This window comes from Pseudocercospora fijiensis, assembly GCF_000340215.1.
Source record: "Pseudocercospora fijiensis CIRAD86 unplaced genomic scaffold MYCFIscaffold_1, whole genome shotgun sequence".
Taxonomy (NCBI): domain Eukaryota; kingdom Fungi; phylum Ascomycota; class Dothideomycetes; order Mycosphaerellales; family Mycosphaerellaceae; genus Pseudocercospora; species Pseudocercospora fijiensis.
Genome location: NW_006921532.1, coordinates 3,071,901 through 3,092,399, shown reverse-complemented (window position 1 = coordinate 3,092,399; position 20,499 = coordinate 3,071,901).

Here is a 20,499-nt window from a genome sequence, read left to right as displayed (position 1 = left end):
CGTGCGACCTCTCTATACTATAGTAACTAGCGAGCTTACTATTATAGTATCGCTTTAAAAGCTCTTGTCTAATCGATTGTTTAGCGGGGATATAGTATCTGCCCTTAAACTTTAAGTAACCCTTATCGTCGATCGACTAGTTATTACTCTTACTAGATCGAGTCGCCCGCCTACTTATAAGCTTATTAATACGCTCGATAGCAAAGGCGTCCCTCTGCTAAGTATGCAATAGCTTATCTATAAACGATTAACTATCCCTATTTGTAAGGTTATTTAATAGCACCCTCGCTATCGAACGAGGTACGCATTATATATATCTAATAGTACTAGCAGCTAGAACTACTACAACCTCTTCTATAGTACTATCGCTATATAGACTATTACTATAGATAGCAATGTCCTTAATCGAGTTATTATAGCTCGAGCGATCTACGTCCTTTCTTTTAACGTATACTAGAAGAACGATAACTCTACTATAGTATTTGTTGCCGCCGCGGGGTCCGGAAGTCCGCTTATCCTACGCTTACTTATTAACAATACGGGCTATAGCAATCTTATACTACAGGGTTGGAAACAATAAATTAATGTACTAAGTCTCGCTATCGTAATTAGGTCGCCTCGATAGGCTATTAGTAGGGTTACTTACGCCTAGCCGATATAATATATTAAAATTAAACCCGGCGAGGTAGACGGCCTATCTAGCCTATCGACCTATAACCCTAGTAACCTTAGTAATACTACGGAGGTTGTTATAGTCTATATAGACCTAAATAGTGTGCTATACACTATCGAGATAGTGCCTCTAATGCTTAAAGGCCTCGATAATAGCTAGGAGCTCTTGCTCGTAGGTCTCGTAGCGACGCTCTATATCGATTATCTTTCGTAAAAAGAAGGCAATTAGGTGCTAGTAATAGTCCTTATCTAATTGCTATAATATAATAGCCGATATAGCGAACTATAAAGCGTTAGTCTTAATACGGATCTGCTTACTTAGTATAAAATAGTATAGTAAGGGGACTTTAGTAAATCGCTTCTTTAGACCGTTAAAAGCGGCTTGTATCTTATTAGTCTATTTGAATTCTCTAGACGGGTTAGCCTTAGTTTTAGTAAGCTTAGTTAGGGGTATTATATGCCGTAAATAGCCCTTAATAAAGCGGCGGTAGAAATTAGCGAAGCCGAGGAACGATTAAAGCTCCTTAATAGACGTAGGAACAGGCTATTTAGTAATTATTTTGATCCGATTAGGATTAGCCTTAATACCCTCGGTTAATACGAGGAAGCTAAGGAATAATACCTCTTTAGTAGCAAAGGTGCATTTAGAAGGTTTGTAATATAGTCTATAGGCTCGTAGGCGGTCGAGGACCTTACGTACTACGGCCTAGTGCTCTATAATGTTAGGTAAATAGGTATAGACTAGGATGTTATCTAGGTAAACTATATAGAGGTAGTCTAATAGGCCTAATAGGGCCCGATTGATATAGGACTAGAATGTTGTAGGGGCGTTTGCTAGCCTAAATAGTATAACTAAGTACTCGAAATAGCTATAACGAGTGCGAAAGGCTGTCTTCTATTTATCGCCCTTACGAATACGGATGCGGTAATAGGCGTCCTTAATGTCTAATATAGTATAGTAGTAGGCACTAGAAAGGCGATCGAGTGTTATGCATTGTATGTTATAAAGTGGATTATTATTCTAAGTCTATCTAGGCTTAGAGAAGTATATACTATAGGAGGCTAGGGCCTCCTGCCTAGCCTATGCCTATGCCTGCCTTCGTAATAGAATCCCCCGGTCCCGAAATGTCCGCGACTACGCGGACGGTAGACTTAGTATCTGTATATATAATAAAAGAGATTTTAGGCTATACGCCCCTAGTTTTCGTCTCGCTATCCCTATTCTTCCTTGCCCGCTAATGCTTAATATCCTATTTCCTCTAGCTAGGTCGTTAACGCGCGAGAGTATAAGAAGTACTGCTATTCGCTAACTGCGGGGTCTCTAGGATGCTCGTTATCGGGTTCTCCTTGCTATAGAGGTCGCAGTTCTAGAAAGCGGAGGCCCTTTTTCTTATTAGTAGGATGCAGACTATTAAAAATCTCTGCGGTAAGTTTTCCGAGCGCCTTGCGTAGGCCCTTATCGCCGCTCGGTCGTACTAATCTATAGAGCGCGGCAAGTAGTTTGAAAAGGTCGCTTTCCTCTTGTCTAAGGTACTATAGTAGCGGTAGGTCTTTTATAGCCTTAATCGCATTCGCAGCGGAGTTAGGTTCTTTAGATATGCGCTAGATAGAATCGATAATTAGGGGTAGACTTAGGGTCGGCTCGTCTTCGTTATCGTATTTAATAGTGCCGTCTTCTAACTAGAAATCGGCGAGTGTATTTATAAACTCTATAATATTATCGAGGCTAGTAGGGTCGAATTTGCCGTCCTATTCGGTGCCTTCCTAGTCGAATTAGTTGCTATAGTCTATAACCTCTCTCTAATTCTCTTCTAGTAGTTAGGTAAACGCGGTGCCGAACTTCTAATATAGCGCGATATATCTCTCGTACTATAACCTCTCGTCGGCGTTTAGTTCGGCGAGGTCTTCGTCGTCTATTACTTAATCGTAGCCGCTATCTTCGAGCGCGTCGCCGACGGCTCTTATAAGGAGGCCGACGTATTGCTTAAATTCTTACGGGTCGGTGTCCTCCTACTAATTTCCTTATAACGTAGCTAATACCTTCCGAAAGTCGTCGTCGTCCTATTTATAGTTACGTATCGCCTCGATTAGTAAGGTACGGCTATCGTCGATAGACGTAGGCTCCGGCGGAATTTGCTAGACTATCTTTACGGGGCGGGCATATATTAGCTCCGCGAAATATAGCTATTTTACGGCCTCGAGCTTATCGAGAACATCCTCCCTAGGGGGCCGAAACGCATTGTCTATAGTAGACCTAGAGTACCCGGTACTCTTAGTCGCGATTTGCTATAGCGGCCGTCCGCCGCTTCGGTCGTCGAGTTCCCGCGCGAAGTGCTTAAGCAGCTATCTAACGTCGTTATCTCCCTTATAGTAAACGATAGTCGCCTAGGGTATAGGCTAGATCTCGTTATTCCCGTCTATTAGGACGAGCGCCTTTATCTAGTATCGAAGGACGGCGGCTTTTAATAGCAAGGGCACCGCCGATATAAGGAGCTTGCTTATTAGGTAAAGTATTAAGCGGTCGCTGTTTTATTAAATAACGTTTATTATTTGCTTAGGGGCGTAACTTAGCATCTAGTTCGTCTAGTTACGGAAAGCGTTTATATCTACGTCTCTATCGTCTCTAGATATACTAGTAACGAAATCTCGATTCGGGAAAGGGTCGGCTTTATTAATTTTCTCGATCTTGTCCTAAGCGGATACTAGCATTTAGGAGACCTAGAAGTAAATGTTTCCGTACTCGTAGTCGAAATTTGATACGACTAGTATTAGATAGTAGAGGTAGGCTTTCTATTCTTCGTCTAGGAACATTGCGAGGATAAGCTAGCTAGTATCGATATTGAGTTTATAAAAGGCTACGGAGCGGCGGATAAAATCCTTCTCCTACTCCCTTAATAGACGTAGCTTATTACCGGGCAGTACCCGCTCTAAGTCTACGTTACGGAAGGCTATTATAAGTCTCGGGAAGTCGAAACGGCTTATAGGGAGGCGGATCGTCGAATCCGTAAGGAGTCCTTAGGGAGCTAGTCCTACGTAGATAGCGGCGTCTACAATCTCTTTGTCTACGCGAGTTATAGGTTTGCTTAAGTCTGAATTGCCTTTGTCGGTTGCTTTCTTCGGCGCCGCTACGGATTTCGCGGCTTGCGCTTTAGTAGACTTAGCCTTTCCTACTATTACGGCCTTCCCGGCGGGCGCCTTTATAGATTTGCCTTTCCCGGTACCTAGGTCGGCTTTGCTATCGTCGGCTTTAGTAGACTTAGCCTTTTTAGTAGCGGTTAGCGGGTCGGCTTTAGTCGACTTAGCCTTTTTAGTAGTAGTTAGCGGGTCGGCTTTGCTATTATCGGCTTTAGTAGACTTAGCCTTTTTAGCGGCGGCTAGGGCCGACGTAGGTATATCCTTACGCTTTCTAGCTATCGAGGTAGAGGCGGCCTTCTACACTTTCGCGGCTTTCTAGGCCGCTTTCTAGGCCTTTACGTCGGCCTGCTCCTAGGCCTTCTATTCTTAGAGTTTAGCCTTAAATTTCTTAGTTTATATAGATATCCTCTAGTCGATTGCTTTTTTTCTGCTTTATATAGTCGGAATATAGTAGTGTCGCCGGGCGTTAGTGTCCGTCTTTCGTTATCGCCTTAGCCTTCTCTTCGTAGTAGGCTAAAGGAATATCCTAAAAGATTATGCCTTAGGTAGCCGGTATAAGACTTAATATTAGGTCTATTAGTAGGGCGCGTAGGCCTAGCGGGAAACAGCCTAACTATATCTAAAAGTTGCGGATAACGCGCTCGAAATCCCTAGTAATGTCGCTATATTCTAATTGCTACTTCTCGTCGTCTACAAGCGCCGCGATTAACTATATATATATCGAGCGCTATATTTTTAGCTATTCGCCCTAAAGAATTAGCGCTAGGTAGGGTTTAGGGAAGATATCGTAGATAGACTCGAGGTCTTCGACAATTCTCTGCCTTAGATCTACCTTATAACGCTCGAATATATCGGCGATTAGTCCGGCGAAACAACTCGCTGCCTCTATATAGTTTGCGAGGTAGCCTACTCCTTCTATAACCTAGTATACTAGCGCGTAGTAGGCGACGGCAATAGGCGTTATTTCGCCTTAGTAAATCGTTTAAAAAGCCGTTACGCAAGCAAGACTGTCCCGCTCGTATCTTAGAACGGCGTAGTTCGGCATTATAAAGTCCTCTAGAGCCTTAGGGGCATATAAGATCGAGTTATTTATAGAGAAATCGCCTTCGTTAATATTATATAGTAGCTTATTGCCGGCGGTCGCTTACTCGAGTAAGCGTACGTTAGTACCGTAGTAAGGGTTTCTCGGTCCGCTCTAGCCTTTCCTTATCTATCTAGGAGGGTAGATCTCGCCCGTACTCTTCTAAATCGCCTTAGGCTGTTCGCCGGGGGGGGCGTATTACTAATTTACGTACTTTTTAAAACTATATATAGAATCCGGGTTAATAAGCGCCGTCTTGAATTCGTTAAGGCTAAAATATAATAGCTAGACCGATACGAGGTATGCCGCTAGTCTATTAGGCAAAATATTAATAAGCTAGTCCGCCTATAGTACTGTACGCGCGCCGAGAATAGCCTTCTTCCTAGCTTAGGTAGGCTTCTCGTCGTCGGCGTCGAAATCGTACTTGTCCTTAAAAGAGGCGAGGTCCGGCTAGAGGCAGTTACTATATACGTCGCGGCCCTTATTATCCTTTTTTCTAAACTTTCTCTTATACTAGTCGAGCTTAGCCTTCGAGGCCTTCTTAATATCGGCGAGACGCGTAGCGCGCTCGCCCTCTGTCTCCGATTCGATCTATAGGGCCTTATAGCTATTGTCTTTAAGGCCCTCTTCTCTCGATTCCTTACGATAGACCTAGCGTCTAGCCTTAGTCTTTATACCGTCGCGAAGCTTCTATTCGTAGAGGTCGAGGCGTTCGCGACCCTACTAATCGTAGGTATCGTAGTAGTGCGGCGCGTCGGCGTTATAGCTAGTCTCTAAGGTATAGTAGAGGCGGTTTCCTAAGGCGCTAATCGTTTTATAGACCTAAGGTATAGCCGTATACTCGATCCGAGGAGTGCCGAAAGCTATATATCGCTCGGCGTAGATAGGAGCTGCGGGTAACTATAGCACTAGAGCTTTCTCCGGCCTACTATTCGTTACAATCTTATATAGGAGTTTGTGTTCGCGTCGTATTATGCCGTTAATAGAACGTACTAGTATGCCGGATACGTCCGAGACGGCGTTAGCCTTATAGCTAGCTCTATCGATATATAAGAGCATATCGGAGAATCTTAGTACCTTATCTAGGTGCGGTATACGTAGGATTTCGCCCGGCTTAGGTAGTGCGATAATAAGGCGCTTTGTCTTAGGCGCCTATCTCTTAGTAGCCTTCTATCCTTGCTCTTCTTTCCCGTCGTTATCGGATACATCTTCCTTAACCTCGTCGTTATCCTATCCTTGCTCTTCCCTATCGGTAGATATAGCCTGCTTTCCTACTACTCCTCTATTATCTAGAGTAGTAGACTAATTATCCTCGGGATTTCCCCTATCTCCTATAGTATCCTTATCCTTAGTTCTAGGAATAGGCTCCCTTTCTTCGTTATTGCTTTTTTTATTTTTATTTTCTTTATTCTCGTTTTCTTTATTCTCGGGAATAGGCTCCCGTCCTCTATTTTCCTTATAGTCTTTATTGCTATCTTCTCTATCTATTTCTATAGCCTTAGGATCCTCTCTATTCTTAACTCTATTGCTCTTTCCTATTTCCTTAGGATCTTCGTCGCGTTATAGCGATATTGTTACCTAGCCGGACGGAGGCGTTTCGGAGGTGCCGCCTAGTAAAGGCGTATATTCTAGTAGAGGTGTGTCTTCCTAGCCGAATATCGTCGCGCCGCGCTTTAACTAAAGCTTCGACCCGCCGGCTATAGTAGTAATACTTCTTATAATGCTTGTTTAACGTTGCTATAATATAGATAGCTACAGTTGCGCGCCTCGTAGCTATATATATTATTACGCCTCGTAGCTATATATATTATTATTATCGTTAATCCGAGCGATAGTTAAAATGTTACTTCGGCGATATAGTCCGAGCTTCTATATACCGCGTTAGTAACAGTCGCGCGGGTACGCAAACCTTATTCTAGCCGCGTATATCTAATAGATAGAAGGCGCTAGAATAGCTAGAAAGTAAGGGTACGGGAGAAGGATAGAGTAGCGTCTTAGGCCCGATGTCTAGGTCTATAATACGTATAAGATCTATTTAAGTAATTTTCCTAGAAACTTCTTAGATTTCTCCTAATAGGGGAAAAACCTATAGCTATAGGTCGAGGTACCGATTCGTAGTAATTAGAGAGAAACGTAGTATAGTAAAAAAGGACGGTAAGGTATCGTTACGGAGGATTCTACGATGCGCCCCTACCTATATATTTAGTAGGGCTAGAGTATCTCGCTATTGCTAGATCTCCTCCTTAGTAAGGCGTCTTACCGTCGGGATAAGCGCCCTAGCCTTTAGTTTACGCAATCGGGCGTTAGATACGGATAGTAGACCTAAGGTCTTAGCCTGTTTCCGGGCGTCGTAGCTGCCGCTATCGCGGAAGCGATATACGTCTAAGCTAATCGATTCGCTTAACGTAGCATTTTTGCTTACTAGCGAAGTTAGCTAGTTCGGGTCTATATCGGTAGCTAACTAACCTATCTACGCTTCCTAGGCGTCGGGTTAGGTAACCTTCTTAATAGACTTAGGATCGCTATCTTCCGCGTAGTTCGGCCTTCCGCCTCCTCTTAGCGGCTGCCGTCTTATAGGCTACGTATCTCGCCGTAGCTGTTCCTCTTTATTATTATTAGACTAGAGTCGCTTTACTATCGGCGCGACCTATATAGGCATTCGCGATATTAGGGATAGTTTTATCTAACTAATCTGCTTATCCGTAATTTAGGAGTCCTCGAACTAGTCGATTAGGTAAGCGTTGCTCTCTAGAAGGTCGTCTGCCCTAATCTATTTATTTATTATCGGCTGCTCGTCCTTCTACTTAACTAGATATTCCGTTTTTCCTCTAGAACTACGCTTCCCTAAAACGCGTTTAGGAGTTATTACTAGTTGCTTAGACTATAGGTCTATCGGTACGGGGATACGGTCGTATAGTCTTACGAACGGGTCCTTTGCTAGGTTAGGGGCTAGCTTAAGCTACGCGATCGATATTACTAGGTAAAACTTAGCTAATTTCGGCAGCTCTAGTTTATAGGCGAGCTTGCCTATCCTTCTCTTAATCTTAAAAGGGCCTATAGCCTAATTGCTATATTTGCGATAGCTCTAACTATATACGCGATATCCGTAATATAGCTTAAGTATAGTATAGTCTCCCGGCTCGAAGAATATATACTAATACTTAGCATCGTAGCGGTGCTTTATATCTACCGCTACGAAGGCTATAGATTCCTCGGCTGCGTCGCGAAACTACTATCGCAGCGTTGCGTAGTCTTTTAGCTATAGTTCCCGGAGCCCGATAAAGGCGTCGGTATTTAAATCGAACCCGAAAAGCATCTTATCGGGCGAGACGCCGGTGCTCGCATTCTTAATACTCCCGAGATAGGATATAAGGGAGGGAAGGACGTCCGTCTACTATATATCTAGATTTGCCGTAACAAAATACCGTATAGCGATCTTAACGGTCTAATTTGTACGCTTAGACTAGCTATCTGTCTATAGGTAGTAAGCTATAGAGGCGAGGATCGAAGTACCTAGCAGTTTTATTATTATAGTGAAAAACTTCGATAGCTATTTAGGATCTCGATCGCAGATAAAGACTTTAGCGACTCGCTAAGATCGCTCTTAGATAGCCGTAAGGTACTAGGCTGCCTACGTTTCTATAGTCTACTAGCATTTGCCTAGGAGGAGCAAAACCCGTTTAGACTTCTTATAGGTTACTATAAGAAGCGTATTAAAACCTTCGTTAGTAGGTAGGAGCCCTACAATCTAATCCGCTATTTAGACGTCTATAGGAAGTCGATACTTCGAGTCTATTAGGTTAAGCTAGCCGTAGGGCTTATACCGAGTCGATTAGTTCGCCTTATATATATTATACTAATCGATATATCGTTCTAAATGTCGACGGTAGTTCCTAATATAGAAACTAGCGTTAACTCGATTAAGCGTACGCTAGAACCCCGCGTAGTGCCTTAGGTTATATACTATCTTAAAGATCTCGTAAGTAAGGGCGAAAGGAATATACAATCGAGAGTAAAGTAAAACTAGGTCGACGTAGTAGATAAGGCCGTCCTCCCGAAAGAATCTAATGCTATGCAAGGACTTTAGGTCTATAGGAATATCGTCTAGTCTCTTAAGCGCGTTCTATATACTGCGAGCGGCCGTATCCTCTAAAGAGCGGAGAGAAGGCGGTTTTAGGAGGTAGCCGGGCGTCGCCTTAGGATAGACCTATAGTTTCTCGCTACTATCTTTGCGCTAGGCGGCTTCGAGGTATGCGGATCTTCGCTTAAGCTCTCTGTCTCGCTCGCGTTTCTGCTTCCTCCTCGCCTACCGGTTTAATATTCGATCCGGCTAAGGTTACTATTCCTATATATACGCTATTTCGATAGACTAAAGGACGGAGAGCAAACGTCTCTACGGACGGTCTTCCTAATAAGCCTATCTTAGCTAGGTCTTAAAGTTATCGGATAGCGATATAACCGTTTTAATATAATAGCTAGGTTCCCCTCGGAGACTATAGAAAAATGTAGGGATCTTATCGTAGGCCTAGTATTTATATCTATCGAGTCGCGAAAGAAAACACTTAGTATAGTCGATCCCGGATAGGGATGCTATATTAACTAACGCTATAGTAGGAAGAATAGGAACGCTTAGATAGAAGTTCGGAAGGGCTAAGGATCGCGGCCTAGGATCTAGGCGAGGGGGTATAGTACCGGTCTTTAGCGTAGGCCGATTCTAGGCATCGTTTATCTGTCGTCTAGATCTTTCTATAATGTGTACCTTTTCTACGCTACTCCCGATATCTTCGATAGACGTAGGGTTTCGTAGCATTTCTAATATTAGCGCCTTTACTAATATCGCGGGAATCTCGTCGAGGCCGCTTATATTAAGGTTATATCGATTAGGAGAGCTCGTACCTTATAATCGGGAGAGTATATCGGGAGCGATATAATTCCTACCCGGCCTATAAATAATATCGAGGTTTGTAAACTAGGAAATGTATACCGCGGCTTAGATAATTCGGCGGTTAAGGCTAGCCGTAGATACCGTCGTTACGATCTGTGTCTTTTTCGCTATCGTAGTAACTGCACTATAGTCGGTAACTACGATAGTCTTTAGCGCGGAATCTACTATATAAGAGGCCCTCTTAATTACCTATACTACCCCGAACAATTCGAGTTCTATAGGCTAGTAGCGGGCTTCGGCCCCGGTAAGTATATAGCTAGCAAATCCTAAGACCTTAAGTCTATTACGCGGGAATTGCTTAGATCTCCGTAACTAGGTAGTGCTATTAACGAAATCCGAAACTATATCGTCTCTACGAGTTACTAGTTCGGGCTCCTCGTATTCTATATCTAAGTCTCCGTAGACTTAGTAGTATATTACCCCGATTCCGAATTCCTTAGATATATTAACGTCGATATAGAGGGTAGACTTAGGGTTAAAATGCTAAAGAAACCCTCGGTGCTCTTCCGACTATATCGACTATATAATTTCCTAAGCGGTATTTATTTCGTTAGTCTATTAGAGGCGCGCGCCCCGTATTTAAGCGCGTCGCTTGCCTCCTTTCGTTTAGGTAGCCTAATAATCCTTTATAGCCGCGACTTTCGCCTATTATAGCGGTAGGGTAATTCTTCCGTAGTATAGCACCGTAGACCTAAGGTAGCCTACTAGTCCGAGATATTGCTTAAGTTGTTCGGCGTTAGTAGGTTTTTCTAATTCTCGTAGTACTACGAGTCGATCTGCCTACGTTACGAAGCCTTTTCCGTCTACTTCTCTATCTAGGATTTTTATAGAGGGGAAACCTAAGAACGCCTTTCCTAGCTCTAAACTAAACCGTATCTTATCTATTTTTTTAAATGCGCGATTAAGCAAATCTCGGTAGGACTCTAGGTCTACCGAGCCGAGAACTATATCGTTAATATACCTATTCGCTACGTCGCCGAATTCCCGTAGGGTGCGGTCGAGTAGTCTTTATACGTACTATACGCTATTATAGTAACCTATAGTAGCGACTTTTAGATATTCCTATCCCCGCGTAGTATTAATAGTAAATTTCTAGCGATCCTTTTCCGCGACTGCGAACTAGTAGAATATAGATCTTATATCTATAATAGAAATATACTTATAGCCGCGTAATTTCGCGATAATGTCGTCCTAGAGTAGTAGCGGGTAGGTGTCCTTCTAAGATATACTATTAAGGCCTCGGATGTCGATTACTACGCGCGGCTTCCTATATATAGTACTATCGTCGCGGAAAAGAGTTCTCTAGACTATAAAGACTAGCTATACTAGCGGCGATAGCTTTTTACTATAGGCTATTTTGCCTTAAGTATAAAGCTTATTAAACTGCTTATTTACCTCTATATTGTCCTTATCGGACATGCGGTAGACCTTGCTACTAAACTTCTCGTTTTCCTAGCCCGATTTAAGTAGGAGCTCTAGCTATCTATCTTTAGGAAGATCGATCGTCGTACCCCGATCTATCTATAGTTAGGGGTATTTCTCTACGATAGACCTAATGTCTAAGGCTGCCGCGGCATCTAGATTCGCTATATAGATCGTTACTCTAGCCGAGGTTGTAATAGTAGCTATCCCCGTATCTACTAAGATCTTCGTAGTATCGGAAGGGCAGTCTAGGTCTATTAAGTCTATCTCGTCGTTTTCGCTAAGTCCGTAAACAGTAGGTTAAGATTTACGGATCCGCCGGAATTATAGGCCTACTCTAGCCTAATCGCGATTTGCGGAGTCTTTAGCTAGAGGCGGAATTAACTAAAACTAGCCTATAGCGTCGCTTTAAAAAACTGCTAGTAACCGTAGGTCTATCGGTTCGGATATATAGTAGAGCCTATTTATTAGTCGTAGATCTCGTCTAAGAGGCGCGCCGCTAATCTTACGCTCTATCGACCTAGGGTCGGTATCGAACTCGTCGATCTAGTAGAAGTTATCTAGCTATAGTTCCTATAATTCGCCTATACTTCGATATCGCTATATAATTAAGTCGTTATCGTAGCTAAGGTTGCGGACCTATACCGCTAGCATCTCTAGTCCGGCTATATAGGCGTACACTACCGCCGTATTAGGGAGGCCTAGTAGATTTAGCGCGAAGAGGAAGTCCCTATTTACGTCCTTTAGGGTATCGGCTTTATCGATTTGCACCTTAGCTATAACGGCTATATATAGTAGCACTCTTAGTCTATCTATAGACTTAACATTAGCGCGTAGGAAACGATTAGATTTTAGCGAATAGGCGATCGGTATAAGCGCGCCGTCGTTTCCTATTATCTTAATATATCTAGCGCCCGTATAGATAATAAATCCTACGGGCGTTATAATATCTATCCCGAGGAGTATATTATAGGGTAAGTTTAGCATTACCCTTACTAGCTATTTAATATAGGCTAGAGCGGGTAACTAAGAATGCCTAGCGAAAACAGGAAAGTATATCGACAAATTAATCTATTACTCGCACTATATACTTCTAGCTAAACTACGGAATTCTAGAGGTTGCTTAAGATACTAAATATCGTCCTGCCCTAGTTATATAGTTAGCTACCCCCGGTCTATTATAGATGCTTTAGTACTAGTATCGAGGCAAACGCGCTTAAAATCCCCTTCCGGAGAAAGGGCGTAGTTCGCTTCGACGATATCGTAATGTCTAAAGATATAAGCTAGGTCTCCCGGAGGGAGTTTTGCTAAGTAGGGTATAATTTGCAATTCCTATTAAGGGCGTTCTCGTATATAATAGACCTATAGTATAAGGTTATTAATAGTACCGAAGGAGCGCTTCCTTACGCGAGCCTTCCTATCGTCGATAGGGGAAGAAATCTTCGAGGTACTCGATAAAATCGTATAGTACTACGCCTCTCCCGCTAAGGGCGTAGCCTTAGCCGTTTAGGCGATATAGTAGACTTAGGGCTGCTCCGTAACTAATATTATAGCATTCTAAGTATTTAACGCGTCTAGATTAATTAGGGACCTCCCGATAGTAGTCGCTACGCCTACTAGGATATCTAGTAGCAAATCTAATATATAGATAGAGCTAGGCGTAGTCTACTATAGAGCGATCGTAGCGGAAGAATCTTCTATAGGAAAAGCTACGCCCGCTAGCGTAGGCGTATAATCCGCTACGGGGGGGCGCGATACCGATATAGACTAGAATATTTAGGCTTAGACATCTATTAATAGACTAGAGGTTGCGGGCTATAGTACTAGAAGTGTAGGTATCGATGTTTAGCTAGGCTATCCTACTATAATCGTTATTGCTAGGCATAAAGATGTTTACTTATCCGGTAGTAAGCGACCCGGCGACTTAGGGAGTTCCGCTACCGCTAGGGATTCTAGAATTTCCGGTAGACTTGCGGTTTTATACTAGCTAGCAGTAACTAGTTTTACTTCTAGCTCGAGGAGTTTCCCGGAGCTAGCTCGTAAAGAACATTCGTACGCTTCCTAGTAGCGTCCTTAGGGTACGTATAATCGAGGTAGCTATTAAAAAACTCGTTAGCCGAGCGGAAAACCTTTCCGTATATATTATAACACGTCTACCGACCTTCGGGTCGCGTCTTGTCGCGTTAAGGCTAGGCATTTACCTTAGGTCTACGAACCTACGGCTAGGCGTAGTATACTAGAGTTAACTATAGATTTGTAGGAGGAAGAGCTTAGTCCTCTTCTACCTCGATACCGCCGATATCCTCGCCGGCTGCGTACTAATCCTCGGCCTACTCTCCGCCCTCGGCTTAGGCAGTATTATCGTATTCTAGTTCTTAATAGTTAGTCTCCTACCCTAGGTCTACTAAATCGTAGAAGAACGTAGCTTTACTACGAGCCTAGGAATTTGCGGGAATGCCTTAGCCTCTTGCATTTCCGAAATTCGTCTACTATCTCTAAGGATTCGGATACTACGGGAGACCGCGGGCGTCTACTATTTTCTCGTTTACGCTTACGTTTACGCCCTATAGTCTCTAGCGGCTATAGACCTGTAATCTAGGCTAACGGCGTTGCTAGAATATATTAGGTTACTGCCGATTATAGGGATTGTTGTTTCTAAGAAAAGACGAGCGTCTAGTGTTAAAACGAGACCTAGACGCGAACCTAGGGTCTACGAACCTACCCTATACCGAATCGCTACGTCGAAGGTTTAACTTACTATTATAGTAGCCGGCAGTAGTGCTGCCTAGAGGATATAACTCTACCTATATCGTATAATAGGCTTGCATTGTGTCGATAAGCGTCTAATACGTCTATAATAGCGTAGGCGTATTAAGATCGCTACGTAGCTCTAGTACGATCTTCCGGAAGGTATAGTTGATTTGCCCTATAAGTAACTCCGTACCGCTTTACTACGCTAAACGTATAACGTTAATAACGAATTCGCTTACGCTCTTTCGGGCCGCGACTTCCTTAATACGATATTGTTCCGATTCTAATTCGCGCGCCGCGACTAAGGGGTCTAATCGGAACTGCTCGCGTAAGGCCTCCTTCTATCGCTCGATACCCGGGCTAGTTTAAAGGAGCGTACGTCGATCGTTAGTAAGGCCGTAAAGGTACTAAGCTAAGGCGGAGCCCTAAAGGCATCTATATAGTAATAGACGTAGGGTTACTACTAGATACTCGCCTGCTTAAATAGCTATATCGAGGCGAGTAATAAAAGCAAAAACGTCTCGATAATAGGCCGTATTACTAATATATATAACTGGGCCTTTGCCCTTACTCTCCGGAAGGTCCTTATTGAAATACCTAACTTACTTAGGCTTAAACTTATAGGGCGCGACCTCCTAGCTAAAGTCCGTAACTAGAGTGTAAGAAGGACTAGCGTATAGTAGAGCATATGCGTCGGCGGGCTCGAACCTCGGGTCTATAAAGCCGGCCCTATCTTAGGTAGGCCTAGGATTGCCTTCGGCGTTAAGGCCTCTATAGGCGTAGCGTTCCGAGCTAATCTCTAGCACGATGCTAGCTCGAGTATTCCGATTCTAATTAGCTAGCTACTTAGCTCTAGTCGTACCTTAGCTAGTTCGGCTACGCATCGCGTAAAGATTTCTATATCGCTACTACCCCGATAGCCTAGAATAGTTATTATTCGGTCGTAGGGCCGCTAAGGCGGCGCTATTAGACTATATTACCTCTACTAGTTTTCCTACTAATGCCTCTAGCTTATCGTATCTAGTATTGTCGTTGTTAGCGCTAGCGGAGGTGTTATTATTCCTATTATTCCTAGTATTAGTATTAGTAGTAGCGTTGTTATTAGCGGTAACCTCGTCGTTAAAGTGCCTAGTAGACTTAGCATTCCTCCTTCGACGTCGCTATTCGTCGGTAAGGAACAATTTAGGGATGCTATTCGTATCGATAGTATAGCGCTATTCTAAGGCTGTCGGAGGTAGTGCTCTACTAGCTTCTACACCCTTATCTCTACTCTTATTCTTAGCTCTTATAGCCTCCTTACGGCCTTCGTTAAACGCTTATTAGATTTAGGCCTACATCTCGATCTCGTAAGCCTCGCGCTACTCGTCTAGTACCCTCTATAGACGTATACGATCCGCAGCTCGATTATTATCTGCCTTAGTACGTTGCTCGGCTAGCTACTAAGCTACCTAGGACTTTATTTGTCTAATTTCATCTCGCTATTTAGCGCCGGCTATACCGTTCGCCGGTACTATAGATCCTAGAGCCTACTTGCCCGATATATCTTCTCCCTCTAGCTAGGAATCCGGTAGTAAGCTAAGTATCGAACTGCTAGATACCGAGATTAATAAGCTCTCGCAAGGCTTAGGAGGCGGGTCGTCTTTACGAAAGGTACCGAAATTCTTAAAAACGTTACCCGTTAGCGGGTTGATTTTAAAAGACTCCCTACGTCTATTAGGCTTAGCTTAGCCTAAGTTCTCGTCCTTAATTAAGCGACGGACGCCCTACTTCTCTAGTCGTAGAGGGATATAAACCTTGCGGCGACGTAGCTAATTCTCGCCTACGGCCGGATTCTCGTTAGTAGACTTAAGGTGTTCTACTAGCTACTAAGCGAAGTATAGGCTATCCGACTAGTACGAAGTTAGGCGATGCACTTGTCGTATAGCGGAAAGCGATAGGGAGTTGTCGTTAACCTACGAACTAATAATCTTAGCACGTATCTAAGGTTTAGAAGTCGCGTCTTTGTCTATATCCGGAATACGGGACTGTAACCTTAGGCGACGTAGAGGTTTAGCCTCCTCCGGATCCTCGTACTACTCGGTAATAGCGATAACTCTATACCTAAGATCCTTCTCGAACAGCTTGTTTAGATACTACCTTAGTTTCGAGAAGGCTAATAGTATATATACTATATAAACTAGGTAGTATCTGTCTTCCTTTAATTCGGGAAGAGTGCAATTCTCCTAGGCTATAGGCGGCGGCTCGTTCGGAGATTCCTAGTCCTTTGATGCTATAAGCTCCTATATTAAGACGTAGATATTGCTCGCTAAGAGACAGAATAGGGCACTATCTTAATATTAACTATAGGTATAGACGTAGCAGCTACCGTAAGAGTAATCGGAACCTTCTATGTCCTTACACCCTAAAAAGGGAAGTTAGGAGGGTTAGGTGCCTAGCTCCTACTAACCCGAAATATCGTTCCTGCCCTTAGCAAGTAAGGGTGTTAATAGAGGGGGGCGTAAAACGCGCCGCGGCGCTAGGCTAGGTCTATCGTCAATTTCCGTGCCGATTCGCTAGTAGGTCTCGTATGTTTTCGTACTAAATTACAGCCTCTTTCTTGTAGTATAGCTGCGGCGTTTAATAGTGCGGAAAGTAGTATTAGAGTAATTCGTTAGGACTCTCCTTCGGCGCGGAGGACTTTCGCTTTAGAGAGGGGAATAGTAAACCGTAGTTCGGATAGTCCGTTTAGAGACGGTTAGTGCGTGTTTTACGCTAGTGCTCGAAGCGAAGCTACTATTTTGTTATGTATCGTATATTATAAAGTAGATTATTATTCTAAGTCTATCTAGGCTTAGAGAAGTATATACTATAGGAGGCTAGGGCCTCCTGCCTAGCCTATGCCTATGCCTGCCTTCGTAACATCGAGGGTCTTATTAATAAGCGGAAGTAGATAGCGGTCCTTAATAGTAATAGCATTAAGTCTACGGTAGTTAACGTATAACCGTAGGCTACTATCCTTCTTTAGAATAAACAGGATTAGTGCACTAGTAGGGCTGTTACTATACCGTATCCGGCTATTAGCTAGGTTTTCTTCTAGGTACTTACGCAATATAGCAAGCTCGCGCTTACTAAGGTTATAGAGTAGTCTAAAAGGAACCTCTTTGCCCTCTATAATATCAATCTTATAATCTGTCTCCTTAAATATAGGCAATGTCGATGCTAGGTAATGTTTAAATATATTAATATAGGTCTCTTAGATAGGCTCTAGTATACGAGCAAGCTAATTAGGGTCTATACTATCCGGGGGTATAGGTTTATCGTTATTACTACCGAGTAGGTCGGCAGTCGGATTAGCTAAGGCAGGTATTAGGTTGCTAATAAACAGGACTCTAATATCGTTAGGGCACTCGCTAATATTAATATATTTAATATCCTCTTTCCTAGCGATTCTAAATCGCTACTTCTAGAGGCCTAGGTCTATAGCTATAGCGTAGTACTTAAGAACAGGGTTGCTAATAACAATAGTAGCTCCCCTATATAGGTTGTCTATATCTACTACGTAGGTAGTGAAGTCTAGTAGGCGTTCATTTCCGAGGTCGTCCTTTAGAACTATAGGAATATAGTAGGCTCTATAGGTTAAGTGCCGAGCGTTATTAAACTAAGCAAGGGTTAGTAGGTTAGTCCTCGGCAGTTGTCGAAGGTCTAATTGCTTAGCCAGGCGATAGCCAATAAGGGCACTAACTGAATTTCCTAGATCTAGTATAACCTTAGTTTAATAGTTAGTGCCCTTCGTATCCTATACAAGGTAGGAGCGTGTTATAGCTAGCACAATATCGATAGTCTTACGCCGTACGAGGCTAATAGTTAGTGCGGCGCTTACTCTTTTTTCGAAGGTTAGCCTATAGGGGTAGCGTTAGCCGCTAAGAGGTGCTTTCGGTATTTAGCGGAAGTACGGTTAATTCGGGCCTAGTCCTTAGGTTTGTCGCATTAGCCTAGTAGATAGCTAGTGCTATTACAATTAAAGCACTTCAATCCGGTTAGTAGACTACCGTAGCTATTGTTATTGTTAGTAGAGCGGTTAGTATTATAAGGATACGAGCCCCTTCTACAGCCCCTATTACGGCCTCCTCTATATAGTCGCCGGCTACGGCCCCTTCTACGGTCGTTGTTACTATTCCTACTATTAGCATTGTTGTCTTAGTAGGAACCTTAGTTTCCTCCGCGGCTACTACGGTTGCTACGGTTAGTACTAGCTAGTCGGATTCTTAATTCTAGTCGCTATTAGAGCTAAACAGCCCGTTCGGCTGTTTCTACTTCGACTATAAATTAAATGCGTATTAGATTAGCTTATTCGAACACGCGGCGACGGTCTAATTCGAGGATAAGCTCCTACCTAAGTTTTAGGCGTATCTCGGAGATCTATATAGAATTAGTCTTAGGCGGAAGGTTATCCTCGAGGGTCTTTAAATAGGCCTCGAATAAACGAGCCGATTAATTAGTCTTTTATTTAGCTCGAAGATATAGATCCTAAGTATATTATTGCCTTAGTATAGGGTTTCTAAGGGTGTCTAGTATAATAGTTTTGTAGGTTTGCTACTAAATAGCGGTCTAATTATCGAGGGAATCAAAATAGTTATCCTAGGTACGTTTTAGGTCGCTATTAATATACTGTATCGCATAGACGACTAGTAAATAGTCGTCTAGAAGGGCCCTCGGTATATTTCGCTAGTTAAGCTTACAATCGCGTATATAATTATTATACTGCTTGCGACTAGAGCCGTTAAATACAGTACAGTCCTTAAGTTTAGCATCCTTCTTTTAGATAGGTAGTAAAGAAGGTCCTACTATAGGTTTAGTAGTAGTCGTTAGGGCTTCCTAAAGGCGACGGAGCTCGAGGAGGTTATCCTTTAGCTACTATTCTTAATATAGGGCAGTAAGCCTGTTTTAGGTAGCTTCTTAAAGTCTCCCTAATAGTTAAGGGCTAAAGGCTAGTTAGCTATATCGTCGATTAACAATGTTGTTAAGAATATCGTTAATAGGCAACTCTAAGTCGTTACCTAGAATTATAGGTTCTTCGGCAGGCCTAGTAGTAGGCTCTTTAGTAGGAGGCACTTTAGTAGGTGCTTTAGTAGGCACTTTAGTAGGTACTATGCTACTAGCATTGTCGTTACTAGCGCTGCTAGCGGCAGCACGGTTGTTGTTTCGTAACGAGCCGGCTATTGTAATAAGGGGTAGCACTAATAATGTATTATAGGCCCCTATAGTACGGATATAGCGGAATTAGCGAGTATCGGTCTAATGTGCTTAACTTAGTATAATAGGCCGTATAGAAGGCCTTGCTTGATAATTAGTACGGTTGTTCTTAGTAGAATAGTACGTATAGGTCCCGTCCTTCGGGCGTAATATAGTTAGGTCGATAGTTTCCGTAGCTATACCGCTAAAAGCTTGAAATAAGGACTATCTAGCTGCTGCCCTTAAAGGGTAGATCGAATACTATATAAGAAGGGTATATTAGTAGGTAGATAGGGTAGTAGTAGGTATAGGTAGTATTCGATAAGGAGCTAGGAGGAGAGGGAGGAAGGCAGGCAAGTTAGCCTATTGCTAAGCGCTAAGCCCTACCTAAGGCATTAAGACCCTAGCTTTACTCGAGCCCGGTTACATACTAATTACGTATAACCTCTTTAGTCCTAACATAGAGGCTGTAGAGCTACTAGTAACTTTAGACTATTAGACTATTAGTAGGGCTACTAGTAGGCAGCTACTAGTAGGACTAGGTATTAAGAAAACTATTAACAAACCTATTAATTAAACTATTAGGTAAACTGTTAGATAGACTATTAGATAAACTATTAGCTAAACTATTAGTGAACCTAATAAAAGAACTAATAATAAAACTAATAATAAAACTAATAACTCAAATGGCACTAATAGTAAAATAGTTAGTAAAACTACTAATAGGACTATTAATAAAACTGCTAATAAAACTGTTAATAAGACTACTAATTAAAACTACTAAGACTATAAGCTAACCTATAAATAGGACTACTAATTAAAGTACTAAGACTACTAACTAAACTAGAAACAAAACTATTAACAAAACTACTAATAAAACTATTAATAAAACTACTAATAAAACTATTAAAGAAACTACTAATAAAATACTAATTAAAATTTTTGTTAAACTAAAACTAGTAATCGAACTGCTAATTAAACTATTAATTAAATAGTTAATCAAGCTATTTATAAAATTACTAATAAAACGACTAATTAAACTACTAGTTAAGCTACTAGTTTAACTACTAATTAAACTACTAACGAAATTTTAATTAACCGTTACTAGCCATCAAACTACTAATTAACCTGCTAGCTAACTACTAATCGACTGTTAATCGATCTACTAATCGACCTACTAATCGACCTATCTCTATTTATATAGTATTTAGTACTACATACCACGGATCATCTAGAGTCACAGCAGCAGCGCTGCCTGCCGTCTGAAATACTGGGGATCTTT